The 17,167-nt window shown below is 42.2% G+C and overlaps 1 pseudogene; it reads right to left on the bottom strand.

The window, feature by feature from the left end:
• Positions 1–2,416: 2,416 nt before the first annotated feature.
• On the bottom strand, positions 2,417–13,862 carry LOC139478809 (tyrosine-protein kinase Lyn-like; annotated as a pseudogene).
• Between the last annotated feature and the right edge of the window lie 3,305 nt (positions 13,863–17,167).

Genomic DNA, 17,167 nt, shown 5'->3' with positions numbered 1-17,167 from the left:
CAAAATGGTAAATTGCTCTCTGCAAAAGTTACTTTAGTTCTGATCAAAATATCCCACAGATACTTTAAAAATTATCAAACACGTCTACGTTCTACGCAACTCCATTGTAAATAACGATATCAGAGCTTATTCATGTTTATTTGTTTTGTTTGTTTGTTGTTTAACGCCGCACTATGACGCCAGTCTGTAAAATAATCGAGTCTGGACCAGATAATCCAGTGATTGACATCATGAGCATCGATCCACGCAATTGGGATCGATGACATGCATCAACCAAGTCAGAGAGCCTGACCACCCGATCCCGTTAGTCGCCTTTTACGACAAGCATAGTCGCCTTTTACGGCAAGCATGGGTTGCTGAAGACCCATTCTAACCCGGATTTACACGCTTATTCATGTAAAAAATAATATGACGATGTGTGACTCGGGTGTTGTTGTTTCCTCGAACCCCGGGATTGGCAAATTCTACAACTAAACTGACGGGCAAAAGAAACTATACCAAAGTATTTCTTATTTAAAAAATATCACATCAGCACTGAACTGCAGTTTTCATTGTCAAACAAAATCGCATGAACGCAGCTTCATCATTACCGAGTTTAAAAATCCTGCTTCTTCCCGAATATGGACTTTAGCGAACTTTTTCTATTCAAAATGGGATGCACGTGCATCAAGACAAAATGGCTCGGAACGGTTTAAAATCCGCCAATCTGTATGTTTTACACCACAATCGTACCGTCCACCACAGCTGACATGCCGAGACTGACCGCACAAGAGCGAGAGAGAGAGCAATTGGGATGTTGCAGTTGGAGCACGCCATGCCCATGTTGCTCGCATCTTCAACTGCACCAGGACAACGATAACGAGGCTGCAGACACGACTCACACAAACAGGTCGTACAGATGACAGGCCAAGAAGTGGAAGACCCAGGGTCGCAACCGCCAATGAAGATCGGTACCTCCGCATCTTACATCTACGTCTTCGACAACACGGTATTCGGGCTTACCGGCCCTTTCGCGGGATGACCTTGAGCCGTCGTGACCGATGTAACCGCCTCCATTGGGCAAGAATGGTAAAGCGGTGGCAAAACAGGAACTGGCAACGAATTCTATTCTCTGATGAGAGCAGGTTCCAGTTGTATCGAGCTGATGGCCGCGTGCGTGTGTATCGTCGGAGAGGAGAGAGAACAGCCCAATGTTGTGTTCAGGAGACCGTGCCATTCGGTGGTGGAAGCGTCATGGTCTGGGGTGGGATTTGCAGGGACCGTACAACAGACCTGGTTGTCTTTGACCGCAATTCAAATGCTCAAGTCTACATCGACCACGTATTGCGTCCTGTGGTGCTTCCCTTCCTCCAGAGGAATCCCAGAGTAAGCTTCCAACAGGACAACGCTTTGAGGACGAATATCATTTTGTGCTTATATGCAATGCTTATAGTGATTTAAGTGATTTTAATATATTCCTCCTAAATATTTTACAACCCCTTCTAAAAATAAATTTAATACTCTTATGTCATCCACTAACTTTAAAATAATACGAAATCTAGCAGTCTACGTTTACAAAGCTTTTCGACTTCGTTCATTGCATACAGTCTAAATATTTATTTGTATATATGCATGTGTATGTGTATGAATGCGTATGGCTATGGATCTACATGTAAAATAGTGGTAATTCTTTTTTCTCCCTCTCTCTGTAAATGGTTCTGTGTAATAGGCCTACGGCCTAACACTTTTTTGTGAATAAACAATATAAGTTGTAACAGGACAACGCTCGCCCCCACATCGCCAGGATCACCAGAGACTTCCTAACTGCAAATAATGTAAACCTTTTGCAATGGCCAGTAAGATCGCCTGACTTATCACCCATTGAGCACTTGTGGGACTATCTGGACAGACAAATAAGGGAAAGAAATCCCCCTCCGTCAAGTCGTCAAACGTTGATTCAGGCACTGTTGGAAGAATGGCGAGCCATCCCCAATGACGTCATCAGGGATCTTGTAAACTCCGTGCGGCTACGTGTCCAAGCCTGTATTCAGAGCAATGGAGGCCATACAAGGTACTGACAGTAATGTATTTGTGCAAAAAAATGCGTTTTCTGTTTTCGTTCAGATGATTTGTTTATTTTGCAAATTGTCATTTACCCTCTGTGCCATTCCTTACCTGATATTGAAGTTCCTGTAAATGCCACCTTTGTGGAATTTGAATCAGAACATTGTCAGATACATTTTCTTTCCAACTCGCAACACTATATTTTTGTGATATATTTGATAATGTTGTAAAAACAAACAAACAAACAACACAATTTTGATTTGTTTCTCTCCCGACTTAAATGACCCTTGATGAAAACCAATTCAGTATATTGCAAACATCATTTAATAACAATAAACAAAACAATAACAACAAATGTTTTATAAGCGCTTACCTAGAGAAAATTCAAAGAGAATTGTATGAATGACCCATGAAGATCCGGGGTAGAAGAGGTCTTCAGCAACCCATGCTTGCCGTTAAAGGCGGCTATGCTTGTCGTAAGAGGCGACTAACGGGATCAGGTGGTCAGGCTCGTTGACTTGGTTGAAGAATGTCATCGATCCATTTTTGTGGATCGATGCTCATGATGTCGATCACTGGATTGTCTGGTCCAGACTCGATTATTTAAAGACCGCCGTCATATGGCTGGAATATTGCTGAGTGCGGCGTAAAACAACAAACCAACCAGCCAATGGGCGATATTATTGACATTAATACAACGGGAAAGTGTACGGTATGCCACATATCACGGGTGGCGTATATAACTACATACAATAATTCATACTTGGTACAGTTCGATGTTTAACTACATACAATAATTCATACTTGTACTTGGTACAGTTCGATGTTTAACTACATACAATAATTCATACTTGTACTTGGTAGCCACTTCTTTTATTCTTTATACAACGTTTCAGAGCTGCTCTTGCGTCTTCACCTGGTGAAAGCTTGGTAAGTTCATACACCTGATGAAGGAGCAAGAGTGAGTGAGTGAGTTTGGTTTAACGCCGCTTTTAACAGTATTCCAGTTGTATCGCGGCGTGTCAGCTTAATGTGGGAGGAAAGCCCGAAGTGATGCAGGTCTCAGACGTTTACCACTTTGGTGAAACCCACGAGCACGGGTTTGGTGCTGACAAACCTAGAAACATAATCGGGGCGAACCGGGATCGAAGGAGCAAGATGTAGCTCTCCAACGAAGTATAAAGAATAAAAGAAGTTGCTATCCATAAAAAAGTGTCATGTATTCATGTTCTCCCAATTTCTAAATGCCTATCACGTTTTCTAATTTACCTCATAGATGGGTCATAAAACCGATAGCACTGCCACGAATCATACCAGAATATATCTAACCACGTTGTCTCACTCAATAATCCCACCATTTTTATGGTGTTCAAATCTTCCATCATCATTAGGCAATTTCTCAGCACCAGACTCTGAATCTGATTGGCCCAGAAGACCTGGAATACACAACAACCTCTTCCAGCTGTTGCGTCTATACCCGCATTGTATCAATGCATGTAGCACCTCTGGTGATTTCTTTGAGGAACAAAGGTTAATCCTGGAATTCACATCATTAATTTTCATCCCGAGGGATACACATCTGAATGCAGCGTTCGAATGTCCATCCCTGCATCCCATCCATCAATCTCCTCACAGCGATATCCCGTTTGCGGAGCTCTCAATTACCATCACTGCCACCAGTCACAACTCCCCACAGTGATGGATGACCAAAACCATGCTTGGAGTTGAACTCGTCGCCGATTGACCGTTATGTTTACAAATAGGTGAAGACTGTCGTCATACCGATTACACTTACCCCTGCTAAATTACTTTCTTTGTTTGTCAATTTGAATTTCTATTTCATTAAAACTATCATGTAATTGACAAGGTAAGAATGTAAGGGAGAAGTTGGTTGACTGTCCATTCGTCTGCAATCTCGAACCAATCTGATTATACAAACAACAAAGTAAATTCATCTGGAAAACATGGTCAGTCGTTTACCTTTTCAAAATGAATTTTCAAAATGGCATTCCCAAACACGTAAACAAAAGTAGTGAACGTTACTACATTTGGGGTTAGAGGGCAAATTTCAAGAGTCTTGTAATGGCCGCGCCCACACTGGTGGCAGCGATGTTTACCGAGAGTGTAACGAAGGTGTCACGCGCTGGGATGGAGCTTACCCTTCCACGTGAGGCTTCAGTTGCATTCGTCACCACTCGCCCCTTTCCGTAACCTGCAAGAAGACTCGTCCCCCTATCGATGGAATGTTACGTTCGAAAATACGACAAACCAATCAGAATGCGCTTATGATTTCAAGTTCTTCGTCAAAGAATCCCTCAGAAATATTTTTTGATTTAACATATGTCTTGCATCCAAAATATACCAAATACACAGTTAAATGTGTCAATCATACTGTATAATTCCGCACGTCCCGATGTGCTTTAAATTGCATCTGAAATATATGCAATATATGGTGAAAATGTGTGAACCATTACGCAACGAGTTGACAATTGTTTTAGGTATGCCCGTTTGCGCTAAGACGGAACCCGGTCGCTAAAATGGCCACGGGAGGGGCACGAGTCGCTATTCGGCTTGTCCCGGAATAACACGAGTTGGTCACGAATGACTTCAGTTGATGATCACATAGCATCTGTAGCACTGTATGCCGACTCTGTTGAGACGAGGTAATCAGCAAATAACTCGTGGAGGGATGCGAACGTTGGACGATCGTCAGGGTACTTGTTCCAGCACTTGAGCATGACGTCATAAAAGGAATCTGGGTAGACGATTGGTCCAGTCGGCCTGGGCATCCGGTAGTTACCATTGTCAATCATATTTAGCACTTCGGTTCCCCTCCAACCTGGGAAATATATATATGTATGACGTAATTGTGAACTGAATAGCAATGAGGATAGGCGTCAATATAATCAATACAATTAAGGTAAAATTCTGATGATTTCAGTATATAACCTTAAGTGAGTGAGTGAGTTGGGTTTAACGCCGCTTTTAACAGTATTACAGTTATATCACGGCGTGTCAGCTTAATGTGGGAGGAAAGCCCGAAGTGATGCAGGTCTCAGACATTTACCACTTCGGGGGGACCCACGAGCATGGGTAGGGTGCTGACAAACCTAGAAACATAATCGAACATGGATTCGAACCAACAAGCATAGATTCCTGGCGTGCCCAAGGGACGCAACTCTGCACAGCGAATCGCGGCGCCTTAGACGACTGGGCCACCCGTGCCCCTTATTACCTAAAGCACATGTAGGGTTAACTAACGTGTTTTCAGGGTAAGTTAAATCTTCAGTAGGGCATCCTATGATACTGCTTACTACGTCTTCGACTTGAATGAGTGACGTCGGTTTAAACGTCGCGTTCAAGCTAGCGTGTATGCGTGTGTGCGTACGTACGTGTGTGTGTCTGTCTGCTTGTACTATTTTAATGCCTTTTAGTGCTAGCCCACTGAGATATAATGCCGTAGTTTCACATGCATACCCCACTCAGACACAGTATACTGACTCCGAGCCGACCAGTTCTTGTTTTAGCCCCTTAATTCCGAGAGCCAGACAGGGTAACAACAAGAAACATTTTTTGACGTGTTTTGGTATAGGAAAGAGGGTCCGAAATCACACATCTTTTTGTTTACTGTTTACTGGAATCTACGAGTACAGGGACCACAAGGCACAGCTGTGCAAGGAGAAGGGCGGTGCCCCGTGCCACCCCACCCCGTGCCACCCCACCTCTCCCCTTTATGAGAAAGTGGATACTGACCTGGGTATGGTACCTTTCCAAACGTGATCATTTCGTACAGGACGACACCAAACGACCACACATCCGACTTGACTGAGAACATCCTCAGTTGGACAGCCTCAGGAGCCGTCCACTTGACAGGGAACTTTGTATCTAAACGTGGTAAATAACATTAGTTTTATCTTTCAGTAGTGAACGTATGCAAGGTTTGGTAGTTTCAACCATAGCAAACTTAGTTAACCCCGCCAAGACTAATTTATTTAAAACTATCATCAATGGTGGTTTTCATGAATTTTTTTTTTATTATTTTATTTTATTATTTTTTTTTTTTTTTTATTTTATTTATTTTTTTTTTTTTTTATTTCATCTTTTTATTTATTTATTTATTTATTTATTTATTTATTTATTTATTTATTTAATTAATGTATACGTACATTCTGTGGCCTTGTAGACTTCACCATCTAGAATTCTTGACAGGCCGAAGTCGGCTACCTTGACGTCATAGAATTCTCCTACGAGTACGTTTGCCGCTCTCAGATCTCGATGGATGAAATTCTGACTCTCTAAATACGCCATACCCTCAGCAATCTGTATAGATATGGAAAACATACCGCGTTTTAAAAAGTTTTGAATTTTGTTTATTAATTATAGATACTATCATAACAGAAATTTATCTACACCAGCTTCATGTCGCACTGTTAATCCAATTTCGGTGTGTGTATCTGACCGTAACCCTTGACTCGCACTGACAAAACATGGACCCGTTCAACAAAGCTATCTTAGCTACCGTAAGGCAATGTCACACAAATGGTGACCACAATCGTAGAACTAGGATCGTTTTAATGAACGAGGTCAAGGTCAGCATGGTAAATTATATAAATATACGTCAGACTTTCTCCGCACCTGAGGGGGGCACTGGTGGCCCAGTCGTCTATGGCGCCGCGATTCGGTGTGAGGATTCGAACCCGTTTCTTTGGTGTGACGAGCGAATGCTTGAATCACTAGTCTACCCACCGCCCCATATATGACAGTACAACCGTACCATGTGCTACGGGGGCACAGGTGGCCCAGTCGTCTAAGGCCCCGCAATTCGTTGTGCAGAGTTGCGTTCCTTTGGCACGCCAGAAACCTATGATTGTGGGTTCGAATCCCGGTTCGCCCCGATTATGTTTCTAGGTTTGTCAGCACCATACCCGTGCTCGTGGGTTTCACCGAAGTGGTAAACGTCTGAGACCTGCATCACTTCGGGCTTTCCTCCAACATTAAGCTGACACGCAGTGATATAACTGGAATACTGTTAAAAGCGGCGTTAAACCCAACTCACTCAGTCACTACGCACCTGAGATGCCATGCTAATGATGTTGAGGAATCGAATCTTCTGCCCTTGATCCTTCCTGATGTAGTCCAGAAGGGAGCCATTAACCATCAGCTCCGTGATGATGAGGATGGGCTCCTCCTTGCTGCACACGGCCCTCAGCTGAACCAGCCTCTTGTGACTCAGCTGGTGCATGATCTTAGCCTCCTCCAGGAACGCCTCCGGGGACATCGTGCCCGGCTTCAGCGACTTCACGGCAACGTCGATCCCGTTATATAATTTTCCTGAACACAACAGACAGATAATTGCAATGATTACTGTACATTTTGTTAAGTATTCTTCATCACCAAACGATTAAAGGGAGACTCTCGGCCTCCAGAGTACCACAACCTTGACCTCCAGAGTACCACAACCTTGACCTCCAGAGTACCACAACCTTGACCTCCAGAGTACCACAACCTTGACCTCCAGAGTACCACAACCTTGACCTTTACTCACTCGTTAGAGCGATTCATGAATGTATGTCCAAACTGTGGATTTTGTTTTGAGTACCCTGGGACATGGCTCTTTTATTAATTCAACCACTTCGGAAATGTTCGTGTAAACCAACAAGGCATTAAAGCACCTATGCAGAATAACAATAGAAGATACAAGTACATCAGTAACGTGTAAGACGGTGCAGATCCGGGGTAGAATAGGTCTTCAGCAACCCATGCTTGCCGTAAAAGGCGACTGTGCTTGTCATGAGAGGCGACTAACGGGATCGGGTGGTCAGACTCGCTGACTTGGTTGATGCTTGTTATCGGTCCCAATTGCGTGGATCGACGCTTATGATGTCAATCTCTGTACTGTCTGGTCCAGACTCGGTTATTTTCAGACTGCCGTCATATAGCTGGGATATTGCAGAGTGCGGCGTTAATTAACAAACAAACAAACAGTATAATCTGAACTGACATGCAAATCAAGATATAGTGCACGACCAATACCAGTGAGTGTCATCATCTTGCTTAGAATTAATATATAGTTGCCGAAAAAGGCGACTATGCTTGTCGTAGGAGGCGACTAACGGGATCGGATGGTCAGGCTCGCTGACTTGGTTGATGTCATTGTATCCCAGTTGCGTGGATCGATGTCCATCATATCAATCACTGGACTGTCTGGTCCAGACTCGATTATTTACAGACCTCTGTCATATATCTGGAATATTGCTGAGTGCGGCGTTAAACAACAAACAAAGAACAGAGAAAGAATTAATATGGCATAGAGAGTGTTCAATAAAGCAAAGCGGGAAGATCGTGCGACTTCGTTCTGATGATTCTAATCATTGAAAGGTAATGCAGGAAATCCACCCACCTTTCCAAACCTCTCCGAAGAATCCAGAACCAAGCAGTATTGACGTCGTGACGGCATCTCGCGCTACTTCCAAATCCAGGAAGGCGACGTCGGGTGCGGACTTGGGACACGCCTTCTTCAGCACCAGACACACACCGTCTGCTTGCTCTGGGGAGTAGGCATGAACATTACAAAGTATCCAAATGGTAAACAGTTGGTTGGTTGTTGTTTAACGCCGCAAATGGTAAACAGATGATAACGAGTGAGTGAGTGAGTTCGGTTTTACCCCGCTTTTAGCAATATTCCAGCAGTATCACGGCGGGGACACCAGAAATGGGCTTCACACATTGTACCCATGTCGGGAATCGAACCCGGGTCTTCGGCGTGACGAGCGAACGCTTTAACCACTAGGCTACCCGTCCGCCCGATGATAATGAGACCGTATAGAAGTTCACGTGTGCCCTTATTGCAAAGCTTATGTGTTAGTCGTTATTATATACTGGCGTCTTCACATTCATATTGAAGCATGTATGACATTTAAGAATGAATATATAAATTATCAATGCAAGAGAATAAACAGCCTTGGTATTCTGCCGAAACAAATTCCACTTGTCGTAAAGGGCAAATAGCTGTGGAAATTATATGAATGGACCACAGAAAATTAGTGATGACACCAGGTGTTCGCGAAAAGGGTAAGCGTGCCCTGCCCTACCGGTAGTACCCACCATGCCAAATTGGACTTACTCTTGTGATGGTTGATGAGATCTACCATGTTAGGAAATGTTCTCTTTGTGTTAATGTAGCAGCCGCCATTGTCTAGTTTTCGGATGCGGTAGTGTTTGACACTTGGCTCCTTGCCTTGGTCTCTCACAGATAGCACAAAGGACGTTTTGTCTGAAACAAAGATGAATGATAATCAGTGCCTACTCCTGGAGCATGATGAGAGATTGCGAGGAAAAGTGAGTGAGTTTCTCTACATCGACAACATTCGCATCACAAAGTGAGAAGGCGACTATGCTTGTCGTAAGAGGCGACTAACGGGATCGGATGGTCAGGCTCGCTGACGTGGTTGATGCACGTCATGGACGGATACAGCTTTTTTGAAAAGGGGGGGGGGGGGGGGGGGTGCACAATTAAGATCTATTTATTGTCTTTGGTGGTAATTTATATAGAAATAATGATTATAATGATTGTTTCGAAATAAAGGGGGGGTGCGCACTCCCGCACCCCCACCCCCGCCCCCCCCCCCCCCCCCCCCCCCCCCACCCCTTCTGTATCCGCCCATGCACGTCATTGTATCCCAATTGCGTGGATCGATGCTCATGATGTCAATCACTGGATTGTCTGGTCCAGACTCGATTATTTTCAGACCGCCGTCATATAGCTGAAAAATTGCTGAGTGGGGCGTTAAACAACAAACCAAACCAAAACCACAAAGGGAGAGCTACTACTACCTGTGTGATATTATTGTTCAATATTACTCTATTTACATGTGGGTGTCACGTGCTAAATGTGAGGAATACATGTCCTCAAAGAGACGGCGAACACTTGAACCTGATGCCACTCGAGTAACAGATAATATGGTTAGACTCTACACGATGCTTCACGAGTAACAGATAATGTATTCATACTAAAACTGATGCTTCACGAGTAACAGATAATATGTTCATACTTAGCCTGATGCTTCACGAGTAACAGATAATGTGTTAATACTTAACCTGATGCTTCACAGGTAACAGATAATATGTTCATACTTTGCCCGATGATTCACGAGTAACAGATAATATGTTCATACTTTACCTGATGCTTCACGAGTAACAGATAATATGTTCATAATTTACCCGATGCTTCACGAGTAACAGATAATATGTTTAGACTCTACACGATGCTTCATGAGTAGCAGATAATGTGTTAATACTTAACCTGATGCTTCACAGGTAACAAATAATATGTTCATACTTTGCCCGATGATTCACGAGTAAAAGATAATATGTTCATACTTTACCCGATGCTTCACGAGTATCAGAGAATGGGTTCATACTTTACCCGATGCTTCATAGGTAACAGATAATGTGTTCATACTTTGCCCGATGCTTCACGGGTAACAGATAATGTGTTCATACTTTACCTGATGCTTCACGAGTAACAGATAATATGTTCAGACTCAACACGATGCTTCACGAGTAACAGATAATGTATTCATACTTAACCTGATGCTTCACGGGTAACAGATAATACGTTCATACTTTGCCCGATGCTTCACGAGTAACAGATGATATGTTCATACTTTACCTGATGCTTCACGGACCAGGAACGTGCCGGGTTCGATGCCAGGAGAAAACAGCAAGTTATTAGAATCGTTGCGATCAAAATCAAACCACCATCTGCAAACAAGAACCAGAACATGAGCACGTGGGGAATGTCTTAATGTCTTCACAAACAGACATCAATGATTGGTCGGACATTTGATACGACCATATGAGGGCGACATCGCTTGGTGTTCCTGACATCTTCCTAGGGACATATGCTCCCTCAATAGACATTTGAATATTCTGTCGACTAATAAAGAAGTTCCAAAGGTTAAACAAACTCAAATTTAAATCTAAACGCCATTTTCATATGTCTGTATTCGTTTATATCAAATATGTGTTATTGCTGCAGATATGTTTACTAATCTCTCGTTTTGATGATACAACCATGGACTAGACAAAGTTGCGGCATCCAGCTGAATCCCTCTTGTCTACTGATGATACGAGTGAGTGAGTTGGGTTTAACGCCGCTTTGAACTGTTTACAGTATTCCAGTTATAACACGGCGTGTCATCTCAATGTGGGAGGAAAACCCGAAGCGATGCAGGTCTTAGACGTTTACCACTTCGTTGAAACCCACGAGCACGAGTATGGTGCTGACAAACCTAGAAACATAATCGGGCCGAACTGGGACTCGTGCCCACAATCATAGGCTTCTTGCGTGTCCAAATGACAGCGATATGGACGACTGGGCCACCCGTGCCCCCACTGATTATATGGCCATTGACAACCTGTATGTTTCGCGTCAACTACTTCCCTGTCCAAAGGCCCCACGTTGATACCACATATACTTACTCCTTTGTCTCCTTGGATTGATCGTCCTTGCACACATAGTTGCTGGGAATGTAGCCCGTCTTCCCTGTCTCTATGTTAGTTGCCAGCCACCAGTCGTTGTGCTGGCTGAAATACGTACACACAAAATGGGGAATATGAAATTCACTTTGGCATAGGTTACAGACCGTTATGTAGAATATAGTACTATCATATATCTAACCAATAGGTGATCGCTGTGTATGGTGTCTGGTGCATAATATTTTTGATAAATATGGATGCTTGGTCTTGGCAATGCATTCTAGAAGCGTGGGGGCTTTTTATTATATGGTGAGACATTGATCAGAAAGCATATATATTAAATCAGAAATGAATGACAGACACTACGTCTATTGGTGTTACGTGGATTTTTGCTTGAATCACGAGGGAAAACACCTACAGTTTCCAGAGCACAAGATGCTATTTTTAGCGAACACTCACTGTGTGTTAATGTGGGTTTTTTGTTATTGTTTTGTTTGTTCTTTAACGCCGCGCTCACCAATATCCCAGCTATATGACGGCGGTCTATAAATAATCGAGTCTGAACCAGACAGTCCGGTGATTGACATCATCCGCAACGATCAGCTACGCAACTGGGATACGATGTTTGTTTGTTTGTTTGTTTGTTTCTTGTCTAACGCCGCACTAAGAAATATTCCAGCTATATAACGGCGGTCTGTAAATAATCGAGTCTGAACCAGACAATCCAGTGATTGGCATCGATCCACGCAATTAGGATACACTGACATGCATCAACCAAGCAAGCGAGTCTGACCACCCGATCCCGTTAGTCGCCTCTTGCCATAAGCATTGTCGCTTTTACGGCAAACATTGGTTGCTGAAGACCTATTCTACCCCGGATGTTCACGGGTCTGAAGTAACTATAGACATAGTATAGTTCTCACAAACAGCTGCGAAGACATATGACATACGTTATATGACATGTCACAATATGCATGAATAATCGCGTTTACTCTTATTGTTTGAGGTAACAAAACATTCGCTATGACAAGACTGACAAGAAGCGGTCACAAACCTCGATTCATCAACGTGAAAATAATCTCCTTTCTTGAAGGACAAATCGTCTTCGTTTGTGCCAACAAAACTAAACTGCGCCAAATATTGCAACCCTGCAAACAAAACAAACATATAATTCATTGTGCCTAGTAAATCTTGACATATATTGAATAAATTTCATATTGTCTCAGTTAATTATTTTAAAGTGGTTTGACACTAGCCCTAGCAATATGCTTATTCATCATGTAAAAAAATATAGCAGGAACTTTCCTTATTACATGTATATTCACGATATGAAGGACATAAGATCAATCAATAAGTCAATGTTATTCCTATTTATCCAATGTGTACTACTCAAAAGAAGTTAGGGAACAGCCGATTCTTTCATATTACGGGACCGTCTCCGTGGTTCAGTAGTAGAGCGTTCGCCCGGAGAGCGGAAGGTCCGGGGTTCGATCCTCGACGACGTCATACCAAAAAGACGTTAAAAGGTGGTACTTGTTGTTACCCTGTCTAGTGCTCGGCATTAAGGGGCTAAAACAAGGACCGGTCGGCTCGGAGTCAGTATACTATGTCTGAGTGGGGTATTCATGTTAAACTGCGGTATCTCAGTGAGCTAGCACTATAAATTGACATCAGTCAAGACTAGTACAAGACAGCCTTTTAAACCCAATTTTACCTCACCTCATACTACGATAGCATGGCAGATTAATTATAGTAGTTGGAGTGACTGAGTGAGTTGGGTTTAACGCCGCTTTTAACAGTATTCCAGTCATATCACTGCGTGTCAGCGGGAGGAAAGCCCGAAGTGATGCAGGTCTCAGACGTTTACCCACGAGCCACGGATATGGTGCTGACAAACCTAGAAACATAATCGGGGGCGAACCGGGATTTGAACCCACAATCAGAGGTTTCTGGCGTGCCCAAGGGACGTAACTCTGCACAGCGAATGGCGGCGCCTTAGACGACTTGGCCACCCGTGCCCCCCCCCCCCCCCCCCCCCCCCCCCCCCCCATAGTAGTTGGAAGACTCGAGTGTTCCTTGCCTTCTTTTGAGTAGTATAATAAATCATAAATATATGTCAAGCTGCTTACTCTGAGGCAGGGCCTGGAAGGGGTCGATCAGAGGTAAACTTTGTTTGTTTGGCGCCGACATCCACAGTGCCATCAGGGCGCATCCTTAGTACCAGGATTCGGGTCCTCAGTGCCCACCAGCCGCAGTCTTCTCGGTACCTTGGGGGTTCATTCCACGATTGGTTTCCTTTGATGATTTATTTCCCATTGCCTTTTCGGGTACCGGTTGTTCCCTATAACGAGTTATTATGTTTTACCCAGACAAGCCACGATGCTGCTTGATAAATAACTTATTTAATTTGAAATATGCTTTTCGGGACAGTGTATGTCTTGTGAGTTATGTGTGATATTACATATATGTGAGTCATGTGTGATATTACATATATGTGAGTCATTTGTGATATTACATACATGTGAGTCATTTGTGATATTACATATATGTGAGTCATTTGTGATATTACATATATGTGAGTCATGTGTGATATTACATATATGTTAGTCATGTGTGATATTACATATATGTGAGTAATTTGTGGTATTACATATATTCGAGTCATGTTTGATATTACATATATGTGAGTAATGTGTGATATTACATATATGTGAGTCATGTGTGATATTAGATATGTGTGAGTCATTTGTGATATTACATACATGTGAGTCATGTGTGATATTACATATATGTGAGTCATTTGTGATATTACATATATGTGAGTCATTTGTGATATTACATATATATGAGTCATGTGTGATATTACATATACATATATGTGAGTCATTTGTGATGTTACGTATGTGGGGTTTTTTTTCGAAATTAGTATACAATGAAACTCTCCCACATACACAACAAACAGACACAGGCGTTTATCACAAAAAGTAAAGTGACACGAGATCCTATAATTGTACGAACTTGATTGTGTTAAGTCTTACACGGAACTTTTTTAAAAACATCTAAAAACTTGAGTTTTTCTGTTAACATCATGCTACGCGGATTCATACAGTTTGCACATCGGTTTTTCGATTCATACCTCAATGAACCGAAAAAAATATAAGTCAGTCCTTAAATAAATACCTTTCAACATTGGACAGTAAAACGGTAAATTTCATAGTTTAGGATAAAGCCAACTTCAGATATCAGGTTGTTAGCATTTCAAATTATTATTTCTATGCTTCTCTTAAGGCTTATTTGTTCGAATACTAATTCTCTTCTTAGAAAACGCTACTTAAGTTCCAAGGTTCTAAAATCTCATGTCACGTGGTTGCAACTTACTTCTGATATAATACGATTATTAATTATCAGACACCATCATTAAATACTTACTCGTATCGTATATCTGTATACCTGAATCTCTGCGTGGCAGCGCGGTCTAAAACCCAAGGACGGGATTGTATAGTAAGCTTCAAGTGCGTGTGTATGTGTTTGTGTGTTGGAGGGTGACGGGGCAAGGTATGGCAACAACGGGCGTGACTCATATTGGAAAACCAGGTACTATATATAGTCCACACATTATTCATTGTTACTGCAGTCACGTCACAGCTGTCAGTCAATGTTCGGTGAATATAAAACTCATTTGAAAAAACCTGTAGGTCAAGGCTGACACCAGAGGCACATCCGGGTGAGGATGTGAGAGATATTACGCCGTTGGACGCGGGTTTTACAATGGGCATTCAGTGTGTTATGTATTGCAATTCAACTATCAAATTGAAAGTAACTGACAAAGATTTTATAGTCTTCTCTGTAAGGAGTGTGGCATACAAACAAGCGTATGTTGAAATACACCGTTTAGGTAGCTACTCGGGTTAAACACTCATCCATATATATTATATGTATATAAATATGAATTTAAAACTATTAATATATGTTTTTCGCATGATGTTGTCATTGGGTTTAAGTTTGTGTTTTTTCTTATTTTATCGCTGTGACAGAAATACGAATGACGATTTAATTTGATACACATTTAGGTTAAAGTTGACGATGAACGCATGTATATGTTTGTTTGTTTGTTTTGTTTGTGCTGTTTCACTCAGCAATATTCCAGCTATATGACAGAGGTCTGTCAATAATCGAGTCAGGACTAGACAGTCCAGTGAGTGACATCATGAACATCGAAGGCAATTGGGATACGATGACATACATCAACCAAGTCAGTGAGCCTGACCACCCGATACCGTTAGTCGCCTTTTACGACAAGCATAGTCGCCTATTACGACAAGTATAGTCGCCTTTTACGGCAAGTATAGTCGCCTTTTCCGACCAGCATAGTCGCCTTTTACGTCAAGTATAGTCGCCTTTTATGGCAAGTATAGTCGCCTTTACGACAAGCATAGTCGCCTTTTACGACAAGCATGGTCGCCTTTTACGGCAAGTATAGTCGGCTTTTACAGCAAGTATAGTCGCCTTTTACGACAAACATGGGTTACTGATGCCCATAGGCCAAATAGGGCTCGACATTTTATTAAAGCTATAAATTAATTGATTGAAGTTGAAATGAGTTGGGACCGCCTCCGTGGTCTAGTGGTAGAGCGTCCGCCCGGAGAGCGGAAGGTCCGGGGTTCGATCCCCGGCCGCGTCATACCAAAAGACGTTAAAGACGGCTACCACTATAAATCGGCATCAGTCCGGACTAGTAAAAGCAGCCACACAAACACACACGTGCATGTACGTCGCTATATAAGTACAATAATCTTGGACGCGAAGTTAAACCCAATTTCACCTCACCTCAACTCACCTCGAATGAGTTGCATTATGTGTCATGATACTTGTAGACACGCGTTTATCTTGTAGCAAAACACAAAACTTCAGTTATGAGCAAATGAAGATATTCTCGTCCATGGGAAAGATATCTTTATAACGCTAAAATTAGTTGAATTAAGATAAAATGAGTTGAATTATGTTTCACTTGTAGATACACCGTTATTCATTTCCAAAACAAAAAAAAATGGGTTTTGAGCAAATGAAGATGTTCGCCCATGTCTCAAAACAACCTTTGAGCAAGAGTCATATAACGCTCTTTGAAAGCTTCATAGAAAGAGCATACTCGATTTTACTTCAGAAATCGTGAAATGTAGACACCACAGGCTAGAGCTGGTGGCTACCATGAAACCTCACATGTATAAAGCGATGCTGACACGCCCTATCTCTGTAAAGAATAACTTTTACATTTTATCAAAAGTGTTATCAACAAAGAGCACATATTATTAATTAAATGATGGTTTCCTACCAGAAATCAGAGACTGCCAAAGCGTATTTGAAGTACTTAAAGCCAAAAGTGTTTTATTTCAAAAGCAATGCATAAGAAAGTGAAATTAAACCAAAATGTTATCTAGCACAACCAACTGGGCGTATCCGATCCCGACTTGATCCGTCAGAAAATGAATCGTGTCCATCGACATCTTCATCCCAAGACTCCCTCTGTACCCAACCATCAAGTGATGAGAAGATTATATTTTTATTCAGGCAAGAGATTCCATCTACACCAACGACAAACTTACCACACAAATGATCAACAACAAAGTTTCATTTTCATACATTTATT

The sequence above is a fragment of the Haliotis cracherodii genome, unplaced genomic scaffold (assembly GCF_022045235.1).
Source record: "Haliotis cracherodii isolate W230 unplaced genomic scaffold, xgHalCrac1.p SCAF_4, whole genome shotgun sequence".
Lineage (NCBI taxonomy): Eukaryota > Metazoa > Mollusca > Gastropoda > Lepetellida > Haliotidae > Haliotis > Haliotis cracherodii.
This window is presented reverse-complemented; position numbering and strand designations above follow the sequence as displayed.